The sequence below is a fragment of the Hydractinia symbiolongicarpus genome, chromosome 7 (assembly GCF_029227915.1).
Source record: "Hydractinia symbiolongicarpus strain clone_291-10 chromosome 7, HSymV2.1, whole genome shotgun sequence".
Lineage (NCBI taxonomy): Eukaryota > Metazoa > Cnidaria > Hydrozoa > Anthoathecata > Hydractiniidae > Hydractinia > Hydractinia symbiolongicarpus.
In genome coordinates, this window is record NC_079881.1 from 6,769,981 (window position 1) to 6,793,994 (window position 24,014).

General features: G+C 37.8%; 22 non-coding genes across 22 annotated transcripts; all 22 read right to left on the bottom strand.

Annotated features, from left to right (window-relative positions):
* Positions 1 to 425: 425 nt before the first annotated feature.
* Trnap-agg (transfer RNA proline (anticodon AGG)) lies at positions 426 to 497 on the bottom strand. Its single transcript has one exon. It is a non-coding gene; the product is annotated as a tRNA-Pro (tRNA).
* A 1,273-nt stretch (positions 498 to 1,770) lies between these two features.
* On the bottom strand, positions 1,771 to 1,842 carry Trnap-agg (transfer RNA proline (anticodon AGG)). Its single transcript has one exon. It is a non-coding gene; the product is annotated as a tRNA-Pro (tRNA).
* Positions 1,843 to 3,114: 1,272 nt separating this feature from the next.
* Trnap-agg (transfer RNA proline (anticodon AGG)) lies at positions 3,115 to 3,186 on the bottom strand. Its single transcript has one exon. It is a non-coding gene; the product is annotated as a tRNA-Pro (tRNA).
* Positions 3,187 to 4,459: 1,273 nt separating this feature from the next.
* On the bottom strand, positions 4,460 to 4,531 carry Trnap-agg (transfer RNA proline (anticodon AGG)). The gene has a single exon. It is a non-coding gene; the product is annotated as a tRNA-Pro (tRNA).
* A 1,271-nt stretch (positions 4,532 to 5,802) lies between these two features.
* Trnap-agg (transfer RNA proline (anticodon AGG)) lies at positions 5,803 to 5,875 on the bottom strand. Its single transcript has one exon. It is a non-coding gene; the product is annotated as a tRNA-Pro (tRNA).
* A 606-nt stretch (positions 5,876 to 6,481) lies between these two features.
* Trnap-agg (transfer RNA proline (anticodon AGG)) lies at positions 6,482 to 6,554 on the bottom strand. Its single transcript has one exon. It is a non-coding gene; the product is annotated as a tRNA-Pro (tRNA).
* Positions 6,555 to 7,826: 1,272 nt separating this feature from the next.
* Trnap-agg (transfer RNA proline (anticodon AGG)) lies at positions 7,827 to 7,898 on the bottom strand. The gene has a single exon. It is a non-coding gene; the product is annotated as a tRNA-Pro (tRNA).
* Positions 7,899 to 10,526: 2,628 nt separating this feature from the next.
* Positions 10,527 to 10,598, bottom strand: Trnap-ggg (transfer RNA proline (anticodon GGG)). Its single transcript has one exon. It is a non-coding gene; the product is annotated as a tRNA-Pro (tRNA).
* A 605-nt stretch (positions 10,599 to 11,203) lies between these two features.
* Trnap-agg (transfer RNA proline (anticodon AGG)) lies at positions 11,204 to 11,275 on the bottom strand. The gene has a single exon. It is a non-coding gene; the product is annotated as a tRNA-Pro (tRNA).
* Positions 11,276 to 12,787: 1,512 nt separating this feature from the next.
* Positions 12,788 to 12,859, bottom strand: Trnap-agg (transfer RNA proline (anticodon AGG)). Its single transcript has one exon. It is a non-coding gene; the product is annotated as a tRNA-Pro (tRNA).
* Positions 12,860 to 14,130: 1,271 nt separating this feature from the next.
* On the bottom strand, positions 14,131 to 14,202 carry Trnap-agg (transfer RNA proline (anticodon AGG)). Its single transcript has one exon. It is a non-coding gene; the product is annotated as a tRNA-Pro (tRNA).
* A 606-nt stretch (positions 14,203 to 14,808) lies between these two features.
* On the bottom strand, positions 14,809 to 14,880 carry Trnap-ggg (transfer RNA proline (anticodon GGG)). Its single transcript has one exon. It is a non-coding gene; the product is annotated as a tRNA-Pro (tRNA).
* Positions 14,881 to 15,484: 604 nt separating this feature from the next.
* On the bottom strand, positions 15,485 to 15,556 carry Trnap-agg (transfer RNA proline (anticodon AGG)). Its single transcript has one exon. It is a non-coding gene; the product is annotated as a tRNA-Pro (tRNA).
* A 610-nt stretch (positions 15,557 to 16,166) lies between these two features.
* Trnap-ggg (transfer RNA proline (anticodon GGG)) lies at positions 16,167 to 16,238 on the bottom strand. The gene has a single exon. It is a non-coding gene; the product is annotated as a tRNA-Pro (tRNA).
* Positions 16,239 to 16,842: 604 nt separating this feature from the next.
* On the bottom strand, positions 16,843 to 16,914 carry Trnap-agg (transfer RNA proline (anticodon AGG)). The gene has a single exon. It is a non-coding gene; the product is annotated as a tRNA-Pro (tRNA).
* Positions 16,915 to 18,185: 1,271 nt separating this feature from the next.
* Trnap-agg (transfer RNA proline (anticodon AGG)) lies at positions 18,186 to 18,257 on the bottom strand. Its single transcript has one exon. It is a non-coding gene; the product is annotated as a tRNA-Pro (tRNA).
* Positions 18,258 to 18,860: 603 nt separating this feature from the next.
* On the bottom strand, positions 18,861 to 18,932 carry Trnap-agg (transfer RNA proline (anticodon AGG)). The gene has a single exon. It is a non-coding gene; the product is annotated as a tRNA-Pro (tRNA).
* A 1,950-nt stretch (positions 18,933 to 20,882) lies between these two features.
* On the bottom strand, positions 20,883 to 20,954 carry Trnap-agg (transfer RNA proline (anticodon AGG)). The gene has a single exon. It is a non-coding gene; the product is annotated as a tRNA-Pro (tRNA).
* Positions 20,955 to 21,559: 605 nt separating this feature from the next.
* Trnap-agg (transfer RNA proline (anticodon AGG)) lies at positions 21,560 to 21,631 on the bottom strand. Its single transcript has one exon. It is a non-coding gene; the product is annotated as a tRNA-Pro (tRNA).
* A 607-nt stretch (positions 21,632 to 22,238) lies between these two features.
* On the bottom strand, positions 22,239 to 22,310 carry Trnap-ggg (transfer RNA proline (anticodon GGG)). The gene has a single exon. It is a non-coding gene; the product is annotated as a tRNA-Pro (tRNA).
* Positions 22,311 to 22,914: 604 nt separating this feature from the next.
* Trnap-agg (transfer RNA proline (anticodon AGG)) lies at positions 22,915 to 22,986 on the bottom strand. The gene has a single exon. It is a non-coding gene; the product is annotated as a tRNA-Pro (tRNA).
* Positions 22,987 to 23,596: 610 nt separating this feature from the next.
* Trnap-ggg (transfer RNA proline (anticodon GGG)) lies at positions 23,597 to 23,668 on the bottom strand. The gene has a single exon. It is a non-coding gene; the product is annotated as a tRNA-Pro (tRNA).
* Between the last annotated feature and the right edge of the window lie 346 nt (positions 23,669 to 24,014).

Consider the following 24,014-nt stretch of genomic DNA (forward strand, 5'->3'; position numbering starts at 1 on the left):
AGCTCAACCAAAATATTTTTTAGCAATTGTCAGTTGATTGGTTATTACCCTGTACAGTAGAATATAGTCTAATGCACAAATTCGCGATAATCAATTAGGCCTGTGCGGGAGTTTAACCTGCGACATCTCGCACCAGAAGCGAGAATCATACTAATAGACCAACAGGCCAGGATATCATTGAAACCTCCGATTGTGTCATTATATGGAGGGAGAATTACTGAATATTTGTAGGAAAGAGGTTACAAATAGCTTCCTCGTGGGCAATGCATGCAGACAAATCAGAGTGTAAAGTTGATTTATAAAATTGTAAAGTAACATTTTTGAAACGAATCCATAAAACAACTCTGTCAAGAATCATCATTCCAGAGATAATAAATGCTTCAGCGAATCTTATGACACTTACCAATTATGTGTGATTTTTAGTTGGGCCTGTACGGGAGTTGAACCCGGGACCTCTCGCACCCTAAGCGAGAATCATACCACTAGACCAACAGGCCATACGAATCATCTAAAATATTTAGGCAACAACTTGTTCATGGTCTTACGTGAAATATCCATCACACAGAACACAAAAAATGTTGTTTTTTCTTCAAAACATTCATAACATGAATGTTGGATATTATTTCCTGAATTGTCAAGTCAACCATACAATCCAAGTCACGAAAAAGCTCAACCAAAATATTTTTTAGCAATTGTCAGTTGATTGGTTATTACCCTTTACAGTAGAATATAGTCTAATGCACAAATTTGCGATAATCAATTGGGCCTGTGCGGGAGTTTAACCTGCGACATCTCGCACCAGAAGCGAGAATCATACTAATAGACCAACAGGCTAGGATATCATTGAAACCTCCGATTGTGTCATTATGTGCAGAGAGGATTACTGAATATTTGTAGGAAAGAGGTTACAAATAGCTTCCTCGTGGGCAATGCATACAGACAAATCAGAGTGTAAAGTTGATTTGTAAAATTGTAATGTAACATTTTTGAAACGAATCCATAAAACAACTCTGTTAAGAATCATCATTTCAGAGATAAAAAATGCTTCACCGAAGCTTATGACACTTACGAATTATGTGTGATTTGTAGTTGGGCCAGTCCGGGAGTTGCACCCGGGACCTCTGGCACCCTAATAGAGAATCATGTCACTACACGAACAGGCCATAGGAATCGTCTAAAATATTTAGGGAACAACTTGTTCAAAGTCTTACGTGAAATATCCATCACACAGAACACAAAAAATGTTGCTTTTTCTTCAAAACATTCATAACATGAATGTTGGATATTATTGCTTGAATTGACAAGACAACCATACAATCCAAGCCACGAAAAAGCTCAACCAAAATATTTTTCAGCAATTGTCAGTTGTTTGGTTATTACCCTTTACAGTAGAACATAGTCTTATGCACAAATTTGCGATAAGCAATTGGGCCTGTGCGGGAGTTTAACCTGCGACATCGCGCACCAGAAGCGAGAATCATATTAATAGACCAACAGGCCAGGATATCATTGAAACCTCCGATTGTGTCATTATATGGTGGGAGGATCACTGAATATTTGTAAGAAAGAGGTTATATATAGCTTCCTCGTGGGCAATGCATACAGGCAAATCGGAGTGTAATGTTGATTTGTAAAAATGTAAAGTAACATTTTTGAAACGAATCCATAAAGCAACTCTGTCAAGAATTCATTTCAAGAATCGTCATTCCAGAGAAAGTAAATGCTTCACCGAAGCTTATGACACTTACCAATTATGTGTGATTTTTAGTTGGGCCTGTCTGGGAGTTGAACCCGGGACCTCTCGCACCCTAAGCGAGAATCATACCACTAGACCAACAGGCCATACGAATCGTATAAAATATTTAGGCAACAACTTGTTCATGGTCTTACGTGAAATATCCATCACACAGAACATAAAAAATGTTGTTTTTTCTTCAAAACATTCATAACATGAATGTTGGATATTATTTCTTGAATTGTCAAGTCAACCATACAATCCAAGCCACGAAAAAGCTCAACCAAAATATTTTTTAGCAATTTTCAGTTGATTGGTTATTACCCTTTACAGTAGAATATAGTCTAATGCACAAATTTGCGATAATCAATTGGGCCTGTGCGGGAGTTTAACCTGCGACATCTCGCACCAGAAGCGAGAATCATACTAATAGACCAACAGGCCAGGATATCATTGAAACCTCCGATTGTGTCATTATGTGCAGAGAGGATTACTGAATATTTGTAGGAAGGAGGTTACAAATAGCTTCCTCGTGGGCAATGCACACAGACAAATCAGAGTGTAAAGTTGATTTGTAAAATTGTAAAGTAACATTTTTGAAACGAATCCATAAAACAACTCTGTCAACAATCATCATTCCAGAGATAATAAATGCTTCACCGAAGATTATGACACTTACGAATTATGTGTGATTTGTAGTTGGGCCAGTCCGGGAGTTGAACCCGGGACCTCTGGCACCATAATCGAGAATCATGTCACTAGACCTACAGGCCATAGGAATCGTCTACAATATTTTGGGAACAACTTGTTTAAAGTCTTACGTGAAATATCCATCACACAGACACAAAAAATGCTGTTTTTTCTTCAAAACATTCATAACATGAATGTTGGATATTATTTCTTGAATTTTCAAGTCAACCATACAATCCAAGCCACGAGAAAGCTCAACCAAAATATTTTTTAGCAATTGTCAGTTGATTGGTTATTACCCTGTACAGTAGAATGTAGTCTAATGCACAAATTCGCGATAATCAATTAGGCCTGTGCGGGAGTTTAACCTGCGACATCTCGCACCAGAAGCGAGAATCATACTAATAGACCAACAGGCCAGGATATCATTGAAACCTCCGATTGTGTCATTATATGGAGGGAGAATTACTGAATATTTGTAGGAAAGAGGTTACAAATAGCTTCCTCGTGGGCAATGCATACAGACAAATCGGAGTGTAATGTTGATTTGTAAAAATGTAAAGTAACATTTTTGAAACGAATCCATAAAGCAACTCTGTCAAGAATTCATTTCGAGAATCGTCATTCCAGAGATAGTAAATGCTTCACCGAATCTTATGACACTTACCAATTATGTGTGATTTTTAGTTGGGCCTGTCCGGGAGTTGAACCCAGGACCTCTCGCACCCTAAGCGAGAATCATACCACTAGACCAACAGGCCATACGAATCATCTAAAATATTTAGGCAACAACTTTTTCATGGTGTTGCGTGAAATATCCATCACACAGAACACAAAAAATGTTGTTTTTTCTTCAAAACATTCATAACATGAATGTTGGATATTATTTCTTGAATTGTCAAGTCAACCATACAATCCAAGCCACGAAAAAGCTCAACCAAAATATTTTTTAGTAATTGTCAGTTGATTGGTTATTACCCTTTACAGTAGAATATAGTCTAATGCACAAATTTGCGATAATCAATTGGGCCTGTGCGGGAGTTTAACCTGCGACATCTTGCACCAGAAGCGAGAATCATACTAATAGACGAACAGGCTAGGATATCATTGAAACCTCCGATTGTGTCATTATGTGCAGAGAGGATTACTGAATATTTGTAGGAAAGAGGTTACAAATAGCTTCCTCGTGGGCAATGCACACAGACAAATCAGAGTGTAAAGTTGATTTGTAAAATTGTAAAGTAACATTTTAGAAACGAATCCATAAAACAACTCTGTCAAGAATCATCATTCCAGAGATAATAAATGCTTCACCGAAGCTTATGACACTTACGAATTATGTGTGATTTGTAGTTGGGCCAGTCCGGGAGTTGAACCCGGGACCTCTGGCACCCTAACCGAGAATCATGTCACTAGACCAACAGGCCATAGGAATCGTCTAAAATATTTAGGGAACAACTTGTTCAAAGTCTTACGTGAAATATCCATCACACAGAACACAAAAAATGTTGCTTTTTCTTCAAAACATTTATAACATGAATGTTGGATATTATTTTTTGAATTGACAAGACAACCATACAATCCAAGCCACGAAAAAGCTTAACAAAAATATTTTTCAGCAATTGTCAGTTGATTGGTTATTACCCTTTACAGTAGAACATAGTCTTATGCACAAATTTGCAATAAGCAATTGGGCTTGTGCGGGAGTTTAACCTGCGACATCGCGCACCAGAAGCGAGAATCATATTAATAGACCAACAGGCCAGGATATCCTTGAAACCTCCGATTGTGTCATTATATGGTGGGAGGATCACTGAATATTTGTAAGAAAGTGGTTATATATAGCTTCCTCGTGGGCAATGCATACAGACAAATCGGAGTGTAATGTTGATTTGTAAAAATGTAAAGTAACATTTTTGAAACGAATCCATAAAGCAACTCTGTCAAGAATTCATTTCGAGAATCGTCATTGCACAGATAGTAAATGCTTCACCGAAGCTTATGACACTTACCAATTATGTGTGATTTTTAGTTGGGCCTGTCTGGGAGTTGAACCCGGGAACTCTCGCACCCTAAGCGAGAATCATACCACTAGACCAACAGGCCATTCGAATCGTCTAAAATATTTAGGCAACAACTTGTTCATGGTCTTACGTGAAATAACCATCACACAGAACATAAAAAATGTTGTTTTTTCTTCAAAACATTCATAACATGAATGTTGGATATTATTTCTTGAATTGTCAAGTCAACCATACAATCCAAGCCACGAAAAAGCTCAATCAAAATAATTTTTAGCAATTGTCAGTTCGTTGGTTATTACCCTTTACAGTAGAATATAGTCTAATGCACAAATTTGCGATAATCAATTGGGCCTGTGCGGGAGTTTAACCTGCGACATCTCGCACCAGAAGCGAGAATCATACTAATAGACCAACAGGCCAGGATATCATTGAAACCTCCGATTGTGTCATTATGTGCAGAGAGGATTACTGAATATTTGTAGGAAGGAGGTTACAAATAGCTTCCTCGTGGGCAATGCACACAGACAAATCAGAGTGTAAAGTTGATTTGTAAAATTGTAAAGTAACATTTTTGAAACGAATCCATAAAACAACTCTGTCAACAATCATCATTCCAGAGATAATAAATGCTTCACCGAAGATTATGACACTTACGAATTATGTGTGATTTGTAGTTGGGCCAGTCCGGGAGTTGAACCCGGGACATCTGGCACCATAATCGAGAATCATGTCACTAGACCTACAGGCCATAGGAATCGTCTAAAATATTTTGGGAACAACTTGTTTAAAGTCTTACGTGAAATATCCATCACACAGACACAAAAAATGCTGTTTTTTCTTCAAAACATTCATAACATGAATGTTGGATATTATTTCTTGAATTTTCAAGTCAACCATACAATCCAAGCCACGAGAAAGCTCAACCAAAATATTTTTTAGCAATTGTCAGTTGATTGGTTATTACCCTGTACAGTAGAATATAGTCTAATGCACAAATTTGCGATAATCAATTGGGCCTGTGCGGGAGTTTAACTTGCGACATCTCGCACCAGAAGCGAGAATCATACTAATAGACCAACAGGCCAGGATATCATTGAAACCTCCGATTGTGTCATTTTATGGAGGGAGAATTACTGAATATTTGTAGGAAAGAGGTTACAAATAGCTTCCTCGTGGGCAATGCATACAGACAAATCGGAGTGTAATGTTGATTTGTAAAAATGTAAAGTAACATTTTTGAAACGAATCCATAAAGCAACTCTGTCAAGAATTCATTTCGAGAATCGTCATTCCAGAGATAGTAAATGCTTCACCGAAGCTTATGACACTTACCAATTATGTGTGATTTTTAGTTGTGCCTGTCTGGGAGTTGAACCCGGGACCTCTCGCACCCTAAGCGAGAATCATACCACTAGACCAACAGGCCATTCGAATCGTCTAAAATATTTAGGCAACAACTTGTTCATAGTCTTACGTGAAATATCCATCACACAGAACATAAAAAATGTTGTTTTTTCTTCAAAACATTCATAACATGAATGTTGGATATTATTTCTTGAATTTTCAAGTCAACCATACAATCCAAGCCACGAGAAAGCTCAACCAAAATATTTTTTAGCAATTGTCAGTTGATTGGTTATTACCCTGTACAGTAGAATATAGTCTAATGCACAAATTTGCGATAATCAATTGGGCCTGTGCGGGAGTTTAACTTGCGACATCTCGCACCAGAAGCGAGAATCATACTAATAGACAAACAGGCCAGGATATCATTGAAACCTCCGATTGTGTCATTTTATGGAGGGAGAATTACTGAATATTTGTAGGAAAGAGGTTACAAATAGCTTCCTCGTGGGCAATGCATACAGACAAATCGGAGTGTAATGTTGATTTGTAAAAATGTAAAGTAACATTTTTGAAACGAATCCATAAAGCAACTCTGTCAAGAATTCATTTCGAGAATCGTCATTCCAGAGATAGTAAATGCTTCACCGAAGCTTATGACACTTACCAATTATGTGTGATTTTTAGTTGTGCCTGTCTGGGAGTTGAACCCGGGACCTCTCGCACCCTAAGCGAGAATCATACCACTAGACCAACAGGCCATTCGAATCGTCTAAAATATTTAGGCAACAACTTGTTCATAGTCTTACGTGAAATATCCATCACACAGAACATAAAAAATGTTGTTTTTTCTTCAAAACATTCATAACATGAATGTTGGATATTATTTCTTGAATTGTCAAGTCAACCATACAATCCAAGCCACGAAAAAGCTCAATCAAAATATTTTTTAGCAATTGTCAGTTGGTTGGTTATTACCCTTTACAGTAGAATATAGTCTAATGCACAAATTTGCGATAATCAATTGGGCCTGTGCGGGAGTTTAACCTGCGACATCTCGCACCAGAAGCGAGAATCATACTAATAGACCAACAGGCCAGGATATCATTGAAACCTCCGATTGTGTCATTATGTGCAGAGAGGATTACTGAATATTTGTAGGAAGGAGGTTACAAATAGCTTCCTCGTGGGCAATGCACACAGACAAATCAGAGTGTAAAGTTGATTTGTAAAATTGTAAAGTAACATTTTTGAAACGAATCCATAAAACAACTCTGTCAACAATCATCATTCCAGAGATAATAAATGCTTCACCGAAGATTATGACACTTACGAATTATGTGTGATTTGTAGTTGGGCCAGTCCGGGAGTTGAACCCGGGACCTCTGGCACCATAATCGAGAATCATGTCACTAGACCTACAGGCCATAGGAATCGTCTAAAATATTTTGGGAACAACTTGTTTAAAGTCTTACGTGAAATATCCATCACACAGACACAAAAAATGCTGTTTTTTCTTCAAAACATTCATAACATGAATGTTGGATATTATTTCTTGAATTTTCAAGTCAACCATACAATCCAAGCCACGAGAAAGCTCAACCAAAATATTTTTTAGCAATTGTCAGTTGATTGGTTATTACCCTGTACAGTAGAATATAGTCTAATGCACAAATTTGCGATAATCAATTGGGCCTGTGCGGGAGTTTAACTTGCGACATCTCGCACCAGAAGCGAGAATCATACTAATAGACCAACAGGCCAGGATATCATTGAAACCTCCGATTGTGTCATTTTATGGAGGGAGAATTACTGAATATTTGTAGGAAAGAGGTTACAAATAGCTTCCTCGTGGGCAATGCATACAGACAAATCGGAGTGTAATGTTGATTTGTAAAAATGTAAAGTGACATTTTTGAAACGAATCCATAAAGCAACTCTGTCAAGAATTCATTTCGAGAAACGTCATTCCAGAGATAGTAAATGCTTCACCGAATCTTATGACACTTACCAATTATGTGTGATTTTTAGTTGGGCCTGTCCGGGAGTTGAACCCAGGACCTCTCGCACCCTAAGCGAGAATCATACCACTAGACCAACAGGCCATACGAATCATCTAAAATATTTAGGCAACAACTTTTTCATGGTGTTGCGTGAAATATCCATCACACAGAACACAAAAAATGTTGTTTTTTCTTCAAAACATTCATAACATGAATGTTGGATATTATTTCTTGAATTGTCAAGTCAACCATACAATCCAAGCCACGAAAAAGCTCAACCAAAATATTTTTTAGTAATTGTCAGTTGATTGGTTATTACCCTTTACAGTAGAATATAGTCTAATGCACAAATTTGCGATAATCAATTGGGCCTGTGCGGGAGTTTAACCTGCGACATCTTGCACCAGAAGCGAGAATCATACTAATAGACGAACAGGCTAGGATATCATTGAAACCTCCGATTGTGTCATTATGTGCAGAGAGGATTACTGAATATTTGTAGGAAAGAGGTTACAAATAGCTTCCTCGTGGGCAATGCACACAGACAAATCAGAGTGTAAAGTTGATTTGTAAAATTGTAAAGTAACATTTTCGAAACGAATCCATAAAACAACTCTGTCAAGAATCATCATTCCAGAGATAATAAATGCTTCACCGAAGCTTATGACACTTACGAATTATGTGTGATTTGTAGTTGGGCCAGTCCGGGAGTTGAACCCGGGACCTCTGGCACCCTAATCGAGAATCATGTCACTAGACCAACAGGCCATAGGAATCGTCTAAAATATTTAGGGAACAACTTGTTCAAAGTCTTACGTGAAATATCCATCACACAGAACACAAAAAATGTTGATTTTTCTTCAAAACATTTATAACATGAATGTTGGATATTATTTTTTGAATTGACAAGACAACCATACAATCCAAGCCACGAAAAAGCTCAACCAAAATATTTTTCAGCAATTGTCAGTTGATTGGTTATTACCCTTTACAGTAGAACATAGTCTTATGCACAAATTTGCGATAAGCAATTGGGCTTGTGCGGGAGTTTAACCTGCGACATCTCGCACCAGAAGCGAGAATCATATTAATAGACCAACAGGCCAGGATATCATTGAAACCCCCGATTGTGTAATTATGTGCAGAGAAGATTACTGAAAATTTGTAGGAAAGAGGTTACAAATAGCTTCCTGGTGGGCAATGCATATAGACAAATCGGAGTGTAAAGTTGATTTGTAAAATTGTAAAGTAACATTTTTGAAACGAATCCATAAAACAACTCATTCATGAATTCATTTCCAGAATCGTCATTACAGAGATAGTAAATGATTCACCGAAGCTTATGACACTTACCAATTTGTGTGATTTGTAGTTGGGCCTGTCTGGGAGTTGAACCCGGGACCTCTATCACCCTAAGAGAGAATCAGGCCACTAGAACAACAGGCCATAGGAATCGTCTAAAACATTTATGCAACAGCTTGTACATGGTTTTACGTGAAATATCCATCACACAGAACTCAAAAAATGTTGTTTTTTCTTCAAAACATTCATAACATGAATGTTGGATATTATTTCTTGAATTGTCAAGTCAACCATACAATCCAAGCCACGAAAAAGCTCAACCAAAATATTTTTTAGCAATTGTCAGTTGATTGGTTATTACCCTTTACAGTAGAATATAGTCTTATGCACAAATTTGCGATAAGCAATTGGGCCTGCGCGGGAGTTCATCCTGCGACATCTCGCACCAGCAGCGAGAATCATACTAATAGACCAACAGGCCAGGATATCATTAAAACCTCCGATTTTGTCATTATGTGCAGAGATGATTACTGAATATTTGTAAGAATTAGGTTACAAATAGCCTCCTCGTGGGCAATGCATATAGACAAATCGGAGTGTAAAGTTGATTTGTAAAATTGTAAAGTAACATTTTTGAAACGAATCCATAAAACAACTCATTCATGAATTCATTTCCAGAATCGTCATTACAGAGATAGTAAATGATTCACCGAAGCTTATGACACTTACCAATATGTGTGATTTGTAGTTGGGCCTGTCCGGGAGTTGAACCCGGGACCTCTATCACCCTAAGAGAGAATCAGGCCACTAGAACAACAGGCCATAGGAATCGTCAAAACATTTATGCAACAGCTTGTACATGGTTTTACGTGAAATATCCATCACACAGAACACAAAAAATGTTGTTTTTTCTTCAAAACATTCATAACATGAATTTTGGATATTATTTCTTGAATTGTCAAGTCAACCATACAATCCAAGCCACGAAAAAGCTCAACCAAAATATTTTTCAGCAATTGTCAGTTGATTGGTTATTACCCTTTACAGTAGAATATAGCCTTATGCACAAATTTGCGATAAGCAATTGGGCCTGTGCGGGAGTTCAACCTGCGACATCTCGCACCAGAAGCGAGAATCATACTAATAGGCCAACAGGCCAGGATATCATTGAAACCTCCGATTGTGTAATTATGTGCAGAGAAGATTACTGAAAATTTGTAGGAAAAAGGTTACAAATAGCTTCCTGGAGGGCAATGCATATAGACAAATCGGAGTGTAAAGTTGATTTGTAAAATTGTAAAGTAACATTTTTGAAACGAATCCATAAAACAACTCTGTCAAGTATTCATTTCGAGAATCGTTATTCCAGAGATAGTAAATGCTTCACCGAAGCTTATGACACTTACCAATTATGTGTGATTTGTAGTTGGGCCTGTCCGGGAGTTGAAACCGGGACCTCTCGCACCCCAAGCGAGAATCATGCCACTAGACCAACAGGCCATAGGAATCGTCTAAAATATTTAGGGAACAACTTGTTCAAGGTCTTACGTGAAATATCCATCACACAGAACACAAAAATGTTATTTTTTCGAAAAAACAATCATAACATGAATGTTGGATATTATTTCTTGAATTGTCAATTCAACCATACAATCCAAGCCACGAAAAAGCTCAACCAAAATAATTTTCAGCAATTGTCAGTTGATTGGTTTATACCCTTTACAGTAGAATATAGCCTTATGCACAAATTTGCGATAAGCAATTGGGCCTGTGCGGGAGTTTAACCTGCGACATCTCGCACCAGAAGCGAGAATCATACTAATACACCAACAGGCCAGGATATCATTGAAACTCTGATTGTCTCATTATATGGAGGGAGGATTACTGAATATTTGTAGGAAAGAGGTTACAAATAGCTTCCTCGTGGACAATGCATACAGACAAATCGGAGTGTAATGTTGATTTGTAAAAATGTAAAGTAACATTTTTGAAACGAATCCATAAAGCAACTCTGTCAAGAATTCATTTCGAGAATCGTCATTCCAGAGATAGTAAATGTTTCACCGAATCTTATGACACTTACCAATTATGTGTGATTTTTAGTTGGGCCTGTCCGGGAGTTGAACCCGGGAACTCTCGCACCCTAAGCGAAAATCATACCACTAGACCAACAGGCCATACGAATCATCTAAAAAATTTAGGCAACAACTTGTTCATGGTCTTACGTGAAATATCCATCACACAGAACACAAAAAATGTTGTTTTTTCTTGAAAACATTCATAACATGAATGTTGGATATTATTTCTTGAATTGTCAAGTCAACCATACAATCCAAGCCACGAAAAAGCTCAACCAAAATATTTTTTAGCATTTGTCAGTTGATCGGTTATTACCCTTTACAGTAGAACATAGTCTAATGCACAAATTTGCGATAATCAATTGGGCCTGTGCGGGAGTTTAACCTGCCACAACTCGCACCAGAAGCGAGAATCATACTAATAGACCAACAGGCTAGGATATCATTGAAACCTCCGATTGTGTCATTATTTGCAGAGAGGATTACTGAATATTTGTAGGAAAGAGGTTACATATAGCTTCCTCGTGGGCAATGCACACAGACAAATTAGAGTGTAAAGTTGATTTGTAAAATTGTAAAGTAACATTTTTGAAACGAATCCATAAAACAACTCTGTCAAGAATCATCATTCCAGAGATAATAAATGCTTCACCGAAGCTTATGACACTTACGAATTATGTGTGATTTGTAGTTGGGCCAGTCTGGGAGTTGAACCCGGGACCTCTGGCACCCTAATGGAGAATCATGTCACTAGACGGGCAATGCATATAGACAAATCGGAGTGTAAAGTTGATTTGTAAAATTGTAAAGTAACATTTTTGAAACGAATCCATAAAACAACTCTGTCAAGTATTCATTTCGAGAATCGTTATTCCAGAGATAGTAAATGCTTCACCGAAGCTTATGACACTTACCAATTATGTGTGATTTGTAGTTGGGCCTGTCCGGGAGTTGAAACCGGGACCTCTCGCACCCCAAGCGAGAATCATCCACTAGACCAACAGGCCATAGGAATCGTCTAAAATATTTAGGGAACAACTTGTTCAAGGTCTTACGTGAAATATCCATCACACAGAACACAAAAATGTTATTTTTTCGAAAAAACAATCATAACATGAATGTTGGATATTATTTCTTGAATTGTCAATTCAACCATACAATCCAAGCCAAGAAAAAGCTCAACCAAAATATTTTTCAGCAATTGTCAGTTGATTGGTTATTACCCTTTACAGTAGAATATAGCCTTATGCACAAATTTGCGATAAGCAATTGGGCCTGTGCGGGAGTTTAACCTGCGACATCTCGCACCAGAAGCGAGAATCATACTAATAGACCAACAGGCCAGGATATCATTGAAACCTCCGATTGTGTCATTATATGGAGGGAGGATTACTGAATATTTGTAGGAAAGAGGTTACAAATAGCTTCCCCGTGGGCAATGCATACAGACAAATGGGAGTGTAATGTTGATTTGTAAAAATGTAAAGTAACATTTTTGAAACGAATCCATAAAGCAACTCTGCCAAGAATTCATTTCGAGAATCGTCATTCCAGAGATAGTAAATGCTTCACCGAATGCCTCACCATACCAATTATGTGTGATTTTTAGTTGGGCCTGTCCGGGAGTTGAACCCGGGACCTCTCGCACCCTAAGCGAGAATCATACCACTAGACCAACAGGCCATACGAATCATCTAAAAAATTTAGGCAACAACTTGTTCATGGTCTTACGTGAAATATCCATCACACAGAACACAAAAAATGTTGTTTTTTCTTCAAAACATTCATAACATGAATGTTGGATATTATTTCTTGAATTGTCAAGTCAACCATACAATCCAAGCCACGAAAAAGCTCAACCAAAATATTTTTTAGCATTTGTCAGTTGATCGGTTATTACCCTTTACAGTAGAACATAGTCTAATGCACAAATTTGCGATAATCAATTGGACCTGTGCGGGAGTTTAACCTGCGACATCTCGCACCAGAAGCGAGAATCATACTAATAGACCAACAGGCTAGGATATCATTGAAACCTCCGATTGTGTCATTATTTGCAGAGAGGATTACTGAATATTTGTAGGAAAGAGGTTACAAATAGCTTCCTCGTGGGCAATGCACACAGACAAATCAGAGTGTAAAGTTGATTTGTAAAATTGTAAAGTAACATTTTTGAAACGAATCCATAAAACAACTCTGTCAAGAATCATCATTCCAGAGATAATAAATGCTTCACCGAAGCTTACGACACCTACGAATTATGTGTGATTTGTAGTTGGGCCAGTCTGGGAGTTGAACCCGGGACCTCTGGCACCCTAATCGAGAATCATGTCACTAGACCAAAGGGCCATAGGAATCGTCTAAAATATTTAGGGAACAATTTTGCAAGGTCTTACGTGAAATATCCATCACATAGAACACAAAAAATGCTGGTTTTTTTCAAAACATTCATAATATGAATGTTGGATATTATTTCTTGAATTGTCAAGACAACCATACAATCCAAGCCACGAAAAAGCTCAACCAAAATATTCTTCAGCAATTGTCAGTTGATTGGTTATTACCCTTTACAGTAGAATATAGCCTTATGCACAAATTTGCGATAAGCAATTGGGCCTGTGCGGGAGTTTAACCTCCGACATCTCGCACCAGAAGCGAGAATCATACTAATAGACCAACAGGCCAGGATATCATTGAAACCTCCGATTGTGTCATTATATGGAGGGAGGATTACTGAATATTTGTAGGAAACAGGTTACAAATAGCTTCCTCGTGGGCAATGCATACAGACAAATCGGAGTGTAATGTTGATTTGTAAAAATGTAAATTAACATTTTTGAAACGAATCCATAAAGCAACTCTGTCAAGAATTCATTTCGAGAATCGTCATTCCAGAGATAGTAAATGCTTCACCGAAGCTTATGACACTTACCAATTATGTGTGATTGTTAGTTGGGCCTGTCCGGGAGTTGAACCCGGGACCTCTCGCACCCTAAGCGAGAATCATGCCACTAGACCAACAGGCCATAGGAATCGTCTAAATTATTTAGGGAACAATTGTGCAAGGTCTTACGTGAAATATCCATCACATAGAACACAAAAAATGCTGTTTTTTTTTTAAAACATTCATAATATGAATGTTGGATATTATTTCTTGAATTGTCAAGACAACCATACAATCCAAGCCACGAAAAAGCTCAACCAAAATATTCTTCAGCAATTGTCAGTTGATTGGTTATTACCCTTTACAGTAGAATATAGCCTTATGCACAAATTTGCGATAAGCAATTGGGCCTGTGCGGGAGTTTAACCTGCGACATCTCGCACCTGAAGCGAGAATCATACTAATAGGCCAACAGGCCAGGATATCATTAAAACCTCCGATTGTGTAATTATGTGCAGAGAAGATTACTGAAAATTTGTAGGAAAGAGGTTACAAATAGCTTCCTCGTGGGCAATGCATACAGACAAATCGGAGTGTAATGTTGATTTGTAAAAATGTAAAGTAACATTTTTGAAACGAATCCATAAAGCAACTCTGTCAAGAATTCATTTCGAGAATCGTCATTCCAGAGATAGTAAATGCTTCACCGAAGCTTATGACACTTACCAATTATGTGTGATTTGTAGTTGGGCCTGTCCGGGAGTTGAAACCGGGACCTCTCGCACCCCAAGCGAGAATCATGCCACTAGACCAACAGGCCATAGGAATCGTGTAAAATATTTAGGGAACAACTTGTTCAAGGTCTTACGTGAAATATCCATCATACAGAACACAAAAATGTTATTTTTTCGAAAAAACAATCATAACATGAATGTTGGATATTATTTCTTGAATTGTCAATTCAACCATACAATCCAAGCCACGAAAAAGCTCAACCAAAATATTTTTCAGCAATTGTCAGTTGATTGGTTATTACCCTTTACAGTAGAATATAGCCTTATGCAGAAATTTGCGATAAGCAATTGGGCCTGTGCGGGAGTTTAACCTGCGACATCTCGCACCAGAAGCGAGAATCATACTAATAGACCAACAGGCCAGGATATCATTGAAACCTCCGATTGTGTCATTATATGGAGGGAGGATTACTGAATATTTGTAGGAAAGAGGTTACAAATAGCTTCCTCGTGGGCAATGCATACAGACAAATCGGAGTGTAATGTTGATTTGTAAAAATGTAAAGTAACATTTTTGAAACGAATCCATAAAGCAACTCTGTCAAGAATTCATTTCGAGAATCGTCATTCCAGAGATAGTAAATGCTTCACCGAATGCTTCACCTTACCAATTATGTGTGATTTTTAGTTGGGCCTGTCCGGGAGTTGAACCCGGGACCTCTCGCACCCTAAGCGAGAATCATACCACTAGACCAACAGGCCATACGAATCATCTAAAAAATTTAGGCAACAACTTGTTCATGGTCTTACGTGAAATATCCATCACACAGAACACAAAAAATGTTGCTTTTTCTTCAAAACATTCATAACATGAGTGTTAGATATTATTTCTTGAATTGACAAGACAACCATACAATCCAAGGCACGAAAAAGCTCAACCAAAATATTTTTCAGCAATTGTCAGTTGATTGGTTATTACCCTTTACAGTAGAACATAGTCTTATGTACAAATTTACGATAAGCAATTGGGCCTGTGCGGGAGTTTTACCTGCGACATCTCGCACCAGAAGCGAGAAGAATCATATTAATAGACCAACAGGCCAGGATATCATTGAAACCTCCGATTGTGTAATTATGTGCAGAGAAGATTACTGAAAATTTGTAGGAAAGAGGTTACAAATAGCTTCCTGGTGGGCAATGCATATAGACAAATCGGAGTGTAAAGTTGATTTGTAAAATTGTAAAGTAACATTTTTGAAACGAATCCATAAAACAACTCTGTCAAGTATTCATTTCGAGAATCGTTATTCCAGAGATATTAAATGCTTCACCGAAGCTTATGACACTTACCAATTATGTGTGATTTGTAGTTGGGCCTGTCCGGGAGTTGAAACCGGGACCTCTCGCACCCCAAGCGAGAATCATGCCACTAGACCAACAGGCCATAGGAATCGTCTAAAATATTTAGGGAACAACTTGTTCAAGGTCTTACGTGAAATATCCATCACACAGAACACAAAAATGTTATTTTTTCGAAAAAACAATCATAACATGAATGTTGGATATTATTTCTTAAATTGTCAATTCAACCATACAATCCAAGCCACGAAAAAGCTCAACCAAAATATTTTTCAGCAATTGTCAGTTGATTGGTTATTACCCTTTACAGTAGAATATAGCCTTATGCACAAATTTGCGATAAGCAATTGGGCCTGTGCGGGAGTTTAACCTGCGACATCTCGCACCAGAAGCGAGAATCATACTAATAGACCAACAGGCCAGGATATCATTGAAACCTCCGATTGTGTCATTATATGGAGGGAGGATTACTGAATATTTGTAGGAAAGAGGTTACAAATAGCTTCCCCGTGGGCAATGCATACAGACAAATCGGAGTGTAATGTTGATTTGTAAAAATGTAAAGTAACATTTTAGAAACGAATCCATAAAGCAACTCTGCCAAGAATTCATTTCGAGAATCGTCATTCCAGAGATAGTAAATGCTTCACCGAATGCCTCACCATACCAATTATGTGTGATTTTTAGTTGGGCCTGTCCGGGAGTTGAACCCGGGACCTCTCGCACCCTAAGCGAGAATCATACCACTAGACCAACAGGCCATAAGAATCATCTAAAAAATTTAGGCAACAACTTGTTCATGGTCTTACGTGAAATATCCATCACACAGAACACAAAAAATGTTGTTTTTTCTTCAAAACATTCATAACATGAATGTTGGATATTATTTCTTGAATTGTCAAGTCAACCATACAATCCAAGCCACGAAAAAGCTCAACCAAAATATTTTTTAGCATTTGTCAGTTGATCGGTTATTACCCTTTACAGTAGAACATAGTCTAATGCACAAATTTGCGATAATCAATTGGACCTGTGCGGGAGTTTAACCTGCGACATCTCGCACCAGAAGCGAGAATCATACTAATAGACCAACAGGCTAGGATATCATTGAAACCTCCGATTGTGTCATTATTTGCAGAGAGGATTACTGAATATTTGTAGGAAAGAGGTTACAAATAGCTTCCTCGTGGGCAATGCACACAGACAAATCAGAGTGTAAAGTTGATTTGTAAAATTGTAAAGTAACATTTTTGAAACGAATCCATAAAACAACTCTGTCAAGAATCATCATTCCAGAGATAATAAATGCTTCACCGAAGCTTACGACACTTACGAATTATGTGTGATTTGTAGTTGGGCCAGTCTGGGAGTTGAACCCGGGACCTCTGGCACCCTAATCGAGAATCATGTCACTAGACCAACAGGCCATAGGAATCGTCTAAAATATTTAGGGAACAATTTTGCAAGGTCTTACGTGAAATATCCATCACATAGAACACAAAAAATGCTGGTTTTTTTCAAAACATTCATAATATGAATGTTGGATATTATTTCTTGAATTGTCAAGACAACCATACAATCCAAGCCACGAAAAAGCTCAACCAAAATATTCTTCAGCAATTGTCAGTTTATTGGTTATTACCCTTTACAGTAGAATATAGCCTTATGCACAAATTTGCGATAAGCAATTGGGCCTGTGCGGGAGTTTAACCTCCGACATCTCGCACCAGAAGCGAGAATCATACTAATAGACCAACAGGCCAGGATATCATTGAAACCTCCGATTGTGTCATTATATGGAGGGAGGATTACTGAATATTTGTAGGAAACAGGTTACAAATAGCTTCCTCGTGGGCAATGCATACAGACAAATCGGAGTGTAATGTTGATTTGTAAAAATGTAAATTAACATTTTTGAAACGAATCCATAAAGCAACTCTGTCAAGAATTCATTTCGAGAATCGTCATTACAGAGATAGTAAATGCTTCACCGAAGCTTATGACACTTACCAATTATGTGTGATTGTTAGTTGGGCCTGTCCGGGAGTTGAACCCGGGACCTCTCGCACCCTAAGCGAGAATCATGCCACTAGACCAACAGGCCATAGGAATCGTCTAAATTATTTAGGGAACAATTGTGCAAGGTCTTACGTGAAATATCCATCACATAGAACACAAAAAATGCTGTTTTTTTTTAAAACATTCATAATATGAATGTTGGATATTATTTCTTGAATTGTCAAGACAACCATACAATCCAAGCCACGAAAAAGCTCAACCAAAATATTCTTCAGCAATTGTCAGTTGATTGGTTATTACCCTTTACAGTAGAATATAGCCTTATGCACAAATTTGCGATAAGCAATTGGGCCTGTGCGGGAGTTTAACCTGCGACATCTCGCACCTGAAGCGAGAATCATACTAATAGGCCAACAGGCCAGGATATCATTAAAACCTCCGATTGTGTAATTATGTGCAGAGAAGATTACTGAAAATTTGTAGGAAAGAGGTTACAAATAGCTTCCTCGTGGGCAATGCATACAGACAAATCGGAGTGTAATGTTGATTTGTAAAAATGTAAAGTAACATTTTTGAAACGAATCCATAAAGCAACTCTGTCAAGAATTCATTTCGAGAATCGTCATTCCAGAGATAGTAAATGCTTCACCGAATGCTTCACCTTACCAATTATGTGTGATTTTTAGTTGGGCCTGTCCGGGAGTTGAACCCGGGACCTCTCGCACCCTAAGCGAGAATCATACCACTAGACCAACTGGCCATACGAATCATCTAAAAAATTTAGGCAACAACTTGTTCATGGTCTTACGTGAAATATCCATCACACAGAACACAAAAAATGTTGTTTTTTCTTCAAAACATTCATAACATGAATGTTGGATATTATTTCTTGAATTGTCAAGTCAACCATACAATCCAAGCCACGAAAAAGCTCAACCAAAATATTTTTTAGCATTTGTCAGTTGATCGGTTATTACCCTTTACAGTAGAACATAGTCTAATGCACAAATATGCGATAATCAATTGGACCTGTGCGGGAGTTTAACCTGCGACATCTCGCACCAGAAGCGAGAATCATACTAATAGACCAACAGGCTAGGATATCATTGAAACCTCCGATTGTGTCATTATTTGCAGAGAGGATTACTGAATATTTGTAGGAAAGAGGTTACAAATAGCTTCCTCGTGGGCAATGCACACAGACAAATTAGAGTGTAAAGTTGATTTGTAAAATTGTAAAGTAACATTTTTGAAACGAATCCATAAAACAACTCTGTCAAGAATCATCATTCCAGAGATAATAAATGCTTCACCGAAGCTTATGACACTAACGAATTATGTGTGATTTGTAGTTGGGCCAGTCTGGGAGTTGAACCCGGGACCTCTGACACCCTAATCGAGAATCATGTCACTAGACCAACAGGCCATAGGAATCGTCTAAAATATTTAGGGAACAATTGTGCAAGGTCTTACGTGAAATATCCATCACATAGAACACAAAAAATGCTGATTTTTTTTCAAAACATTCATAATATGAATGTTGGATATTATTTCTTGAATTGTCAAGACAACCATACAATCCAAGCCACGAAAAAGCTCAACCAAAATATTCTTCAGCAATTGTCAGTTGATTGGTTATTACCCTTTACAGTAGAATATAGCCTTATGCACAAATTTGCGATAAGCAATTGGGCCTGTGCGGGAGTTTAACCTGCGACATCTCGCACCAGAAGCGAGAATCATACTAATAGACCAACAGGCCAGGATATCATTGAAACCTCCGATTGTGTCATTATATGGAGGGAGGATTACTGAATATTTGTAGGAAACAGGTTACAAATAGCTTCCTCGTTGGCAATGCATACAGACAAATCGGAGTGTAATGTTGATTTGTAAAAATGTAAAGTAACATTTTTGAAACGAATCCATAAAGCAACTCTGTCAAGAATTCATTTCGAGAATCGTCATTCCAGAGATAGTAAATGCTTCACCGAAGCTTATGACACTTACCAATTATGTGTGATTGTTAGTTGGGCCTGTCCGGTAGTTGAACCCGGGACCTCTCGCACCCTAAGCGAGACTCATGCCACTAGACCAACAGGCCATAGGAATCGTCTAAAATATTTAGGGAACAATTGTGCAAGGTCTTACGTGAAATATCCATCACATAGAACACAAAAAATGCTGTTTTTTTTTCAAAACATTCATAATATGAATGTTGGATATTTTTTCTTGAATTGTCAAGACAACCATACAATCCAAGCCACGAAAAAGCTCAACCAAAATATTCTTCAGCAATTCTCAGTTGATTGGTTATTACCCTTTACAGTAGAATATAGCCTTATGCACAAATTTGCGATAAGCAATTGGGCCTGTGCGGGAGTTTAACCTGCGACATCTCGCACCTGAAGCGAGAATCATACTAATAGGCCAACAGGCCAGGATATCATTGAAACCTCCGATTGTGTAATTATGTGCAGAGAAGATTACTGAAAATTTGTAGGAAAGAGGTTACAAATAGCTTCCTCGTGGACAATGCATACAGACAAATCGGAGTGTAATGTTGATTTGTAAAAATGTAAAGTAACATTTTTGAAACGAATCCATAAAGCAACTCTGTCAAGAATTCATTTCGAGAATCTTCATTCCAGAGATAGTAAATGCTTCACCGAATCTTATGACACTTACCAATTATGTGTGATTTTTAGTTGGGCCTGTCCGGGAGTTGAACCCGGGACCTCTCTCACCCTAAGCGAGAATCATACCACTAGACCAACAGGCCATTCGAATCATCTAAAATATTTAGGGAACAATTTGTTTAAAGTCTTACGTGAAATATCTATCACACAGAACACAAAAAATGTTGTTTTTTCTTCAAAACATTCATAACATGAATGTTGGATATTATTTCTTGAATTGTCAAGTCAACCATACAATCCAAACCACGAAAAAGCTCAACCAAAATATTTTTCAGCAATTGTCAGTTGATTGGTTATTACCCTTTACAATAGAATATAGTCTAATGCACAAATTTGCGATAATCAATTGGGCCTGTGCGGGAGTTTAACCTGCGACATCTCGCTCCAGAAGCGAGAATAATATTAATAGACCAACAGGCCAGGATATCATTGAAACCTCCGATTGTGTCATTATATGGAGGGAGGATTACTGAATTTTTGTAGGAAAGAGGTTACAAATAGCTTCCTCGTGGGCAATGCATACAGACAAATTGGAGTGTAATGTTGATTTGTAAAAATGTAAAGTAACATTTTTGAAACGAATCCATAAAGCAACTCTGTCAAGAATTCATTTCGAGAATCGTCATTCCAGAGATAGTAAATGCTTCACCGAATGCTTCACCATACCAATTATGTGTGATTTTTAGTTGGGCCTGTCCGGGAGTTGAACCCGGGACCTCTCGCACCCTAAGCGGGAATCATACCACTAGACCAACAGGCCATACGAATCATCTAATAAATTTAGGCAAAAACTTGTTCATGGTCTTACGTGAAATATCCATCACACAGAACACAAAAAATGTTGTTTTTTCTTCAAAACATTCATAACATGAATGTTGGATATTATTTCTTGAATTGTCAAGACAACCATACAATCCAAGCCACGAAAAAGCTCAACCAAAATATTCTTCAGCAATTGTCAGTTGATTGGTTATTACCCTTTACAGTAGAATATAGCCTTATGCACAAATTTGCGATAAGCAATTGGGCCTGTGCGGGAGTTTAACCTGCGACATCTCGCACCTGAAGCGAGAATCATACTAATAGGCCAACAGGCCAGGATATCATTAAAACCTCCGATTGTGTAATTATGTGCAGAGAAGATTACTGAAAATTTGTAGGAAAGAGGTTACAAATAGCTTCCTCGTGGGCAATGCATACAGACAAATCGGAGTGTAATGTTGATTTGTAAAAATGTAAAGTAACATTTTTGAAACGAATCCATAAAGCAACTCTGTCAAGAATTCATTTCGAGAATCGTCATTCCAGAGATAGTAAATGCTTCACCGAAGCTTATGACACTTACCAATTATGTGTGATTTGTAGTTGGGCCTGTCCGGGAGTTGAAACCGGGACCTCTCGCACCCCAAGCGAGAATCATGCCACTAGACCAACAGGCCATAGGAATCGTGTAAAATATTTAGGGAACAACTTGTTCAAGGTCTTACGTGAAATATCCATCATACAGAACACAAAAATGTTATTTTTTCGAAAAAACAATCATAACATGAATGTTGGATATTATTTCTTGAATTGTCAATTCAACCATACAATCCAAGCCACGAAAAAGCTCAACCAAAATATTTTTCAGCAATTGTCAGTTGATTGGTTATTACCCTTTACAGTAGAATATAGACTTATGCAGAAATTTGCGATAAGCAATTGGGCCTGTGCGGGAGTTTAACCTGCGACATCTCGCACCAGAAGCGAGAATCATACTAATAGACCAACAGGCCAGGATATCATTGAAACCTCCGATTGTGTCATTATATGGAGGGAGGATTACTGAATATTTGTAGGAAAGAGGTTACAAATAGCTTCCTCGTGGGCAATGCATACAGACAAATCGGAGTGTAATGTTGATTTGTAAAAATGTAAAGTAACATTTTTGAAACGAATCCATAAAGCAACTCTGTCAAGAATTCATTTCGAGAATCGTCATTCCAGAGATAGTAAATGCTTCACCGAATGCTTCACCTTACCAATTATGTGTGATTTTTAGTTGGGCCTGTCCGGGAGTTGAACCCGGGACCTCTCGCACCCTAAGCGAGAATCATACCACTAGACCAACAGGCCATACGAATCATCTAAAAAATTTAGGCAACAACTTGTTCATGGTCTTACGTGAAATATCCATCACACAGAACACAAAAAATGTTGCTTTTTCTTCAAAACATTCATAACATGAGTGTTAGATATTATTTCTTGAATTGACAAGACAACCATACAATCCAAGGCACGAAAAAGCTCAACCAAAATATTTTTCAGCAATTGTCAGTTGATTGGTTATTACCCTTTACAGTAGAACATAGTCTTATGTACAAATTTACGATAAGCAATTGGGCCTGTGCGGGAGTTTTACCTGCGACATCTCGCACCAGAAGCGAGAAGAATCATATTAATAGACCAACAGGCCAGGATATCATTGAAACCTCCGATTGTGTAATTATGTGCAGAGAAGATTACTGAAAATTTGTAGGAAAGAGGTTACAAATAGCTTCCTGGTGGGCAATGCATATAGACAAATCGGAGTGTAAAGTTGATTTGTAAAATTGTAAAGTAACATTTTTGAAACGAATCCATAAAACAACTCTGTCAAGTATTCATTTCGAGAATCGTTATTCCAGAGATAGTAAATGCTTCACCGAAGCTTATGACACTTACCAATTATGTGTGATTTGTAGTTGGGCCTGTCCGGGAGTTGAAACCGGGACCTCTCGCACCCCAAGCGAGAATCATGCCACTAGACCAACAGGCCATAGGAATCGTCTAAAATATTTAGGGAACAACTTGTTCAAGGTCTTACGTGAAATATCCATCACACAGAACACAAAAATGTTATTTTTTCGAAAAAACAATCATAACATGAATGTTGGATATTATTTCTTGAATTGTCAATTCAACCATACAATCCAAGCCACGAAAAAGCACAACCAAAATATTTTTCAGCAATTGTCAGTTGATTGGTTATTACCCTTTACAGTAGAATATAGCCTTATGCACAAATTTGCGATAAGCAATTGGGCCTGTGCGGGAGTTTAACCTGCGACATCTCGCACCAGAAGCGAGAATCATACTAATAGACCAACAGGCCAGGATATCAT